Genomic DNA, 2,219 nt, shown 5'->3' with positions numbered 1-2,219 from the left:
TTGAGGCTGAAGAAGTAGAGGCCGCGCAGCGGGGCGACGAAGCGGCCGGCGGCCAGGTCGAAGTGCCCGTCGGGGTTGACGAAGACCGTGTCGAATAGCAGCGGCTGGAAGCCCTCGCTGCTGTGGAGGGCCGTCTTGCGACCCACCGAGAAGGCGGAGAAGCGCGTCTGGCATGGGCCTCCGGGGCTGCCTGCCTGCCCCTTGGCGCCCTTGGTGCCCTGCGGGCCGCGCTCCCCCTGGGGACCCTCGCAGCCCAGCTTCCCGGGCGTGCCCAGCAGGCCTCGGTCCCCTTTGTCACCCTTCAGGATGGTGATGTTAATGTAGGGTCTGACCTCAGGCAGCAGGTATGGGAGGGTAGATGGAGAGGCCGAGGACACTGCTTCATCAGCAGGGGCCAGGGGGTCCTCAGAGTCACAGCACCGTTGACAATACCCAGGGGAACCCGAGGCCACGGCTTCCCCAGAGGAGGGCTCCTCGGTGGGGACCCCAAACACCAAGAGAGGGAGCAGGAGTGTTGCACAGAGGAGGCCCAGGGCAGCTATCCCCATGGTGATCCTGTGTCCAGCGGCCTCCACGGTGGCTTGCGGACCCCCGGCCTCTGGGCAGTCTCTGGCTCCTTGGCCCATGTCTGCTTGTTGCTGGCCCAGACCCCCAGGCCGAGCAGAAGAGGGAGGGAGAAAGGTTCTCTCATATTCTTGACAACATCTTTAAAACTACCTTGATTCCCTAGGCACTAACCAAGTGTCAGGTAGACAGCTTTATTCTATTGTTATTCTCAGAATCTTTGCCTTTAGCTATGTTTTATAGGTGCAATTCTTGACACTTGTAGAAATTAAATCCAAATGTACAAGGTTCAAGGTGAATCTGCACTGTATCATATCCTGCATTATACTAGGTCATTTATCCTGACCTAACAGCTATTCTTACTGCGTAGTTATATTGAACACTCTCATTTAAGTGGGTTACATAATCCTCAGCACAATATATAATATAAACCTTACTATCCCATTTTATGGGTACTGAAACTGAGGTTCAGAAAGATTAGAATATAATAAAAAAAGAATATAATAATTTAAGCAATATGATATAATGATAAAATATAGGCTTAGAGTGACTGAGACAACTTTGAATTTTTCCTCACATGTAATTAGCCATAATTTTCTACTGTTTCCTTACCTGCTTGAGCCCCAGAATTGTGATAATGAAGATGATTATAACAATAATAATAACTGACTACATCTAGTTCTGTAGTACTATCCTTACTCAAAATATCTCATTTAACCTATAATTTTGTCCATTTTATAGATGAGAAGACTAAGATTTTAATAAAGTTAAATAGCTTGCCCAAAGATGCATAGTCAGTAGATCACACAGGCATCTCTGAAATTCTGATCTTTGTGATTGCAAAGTCCATGGTCTTATTCACATGATTCTGCCTTCTAACAGTGAGTGGGGTGATGGGATTGGAAAACAGAGTAAAGTGTGTGATTCATAGTAAAGTCTCAAGTTAGTTCCTTTCCCAGTCCCTGGCAATATCCTAAGTAATGTTTTGCATATAATAATTTATCGCTACTTAATTGTTGACACCTCCAGTTATCTTGATCTCAGTCCTCATCCTAAATCTAGCAGCCAATAAAATTTTTATATATGATCCATTTATAACTTGAGCTGCTGAGTCAGCTTCCTCAACAAAATGTCAGTGAACATGTCCAAGCACAGGAGAAATGACTGACCACCATGGAGGCTTTAACCTGAGAGAGAAGTTGGACCATGTCAAAATTTAATGCCCCTTCAACTTTTGTCTAATTTACCTGGTAGAATAAATCATAAAAACACTTCATAGTAACTTTGTAAACATGACCCTTTGTCTTCTGTTCACAGACAACACATTCTAGACTGTTAAAACAGCCTACATTATTTCTCAGCGTCTGTATTTAGCCCTACTTCAAATGCCATCTTTGACTCGTAGTCTCAAGGCCAAATAAGTCTATACAAAAAGTCTTAGAAAGTTTCCAATGAAGTTTAATATGTGAAAAAAAAAATCCACTCTTGTTCTTAAAACTTAGAGACTTATAAAAATACATATATAGATATTTTTATCCTGACCATTTATTCATCAAATATTTATCAAGCAACTACATGCCAGGCACCTTCTGCAGGGTTTTAACAATATAATGGTGAAAAAAGTAGATTTAGTCTCTGCCCTGCCAAGGGCAATT

The 2,219-nt window shown here is 43.9% G+C and overlaps 1 pseudogene; it reads right to left on the bottom strand.

Moving 5' to 3' along the window:
- Positions 1–5: 5 nt before the first annotated feature.
- LOC102739227 (complement C1q tumor necrosis factor-related protein 6 pseudogene) lies at positions 6–675 on the bottom strand (annotated as a pseudogene).
- Between the last annotated feature and the right edge of the window lie 1,544 nt (positions 676–2,219).

Source organism: Leptonychotes weddellii, unplaced genomic scaffold, assembly GCF_054177405.1.
Source record: "Leptonychotes weddellii isolate Sample4059 unplaced genomic scaffold, ASM5417740v2 HiC_scaffold_14210, whole genome shotgun sequence".
Classification (NCBI taxonomy): domain Eukaryota; kingdom Metazoa; phylum Chordata; class Mammalia; order Carnivora; family Phocidae; genus Leptonychotes; species Leptonychotes weddellii.
This window is presented reverse-complemented; position numbering and strand designations above follow the sequence as displayed.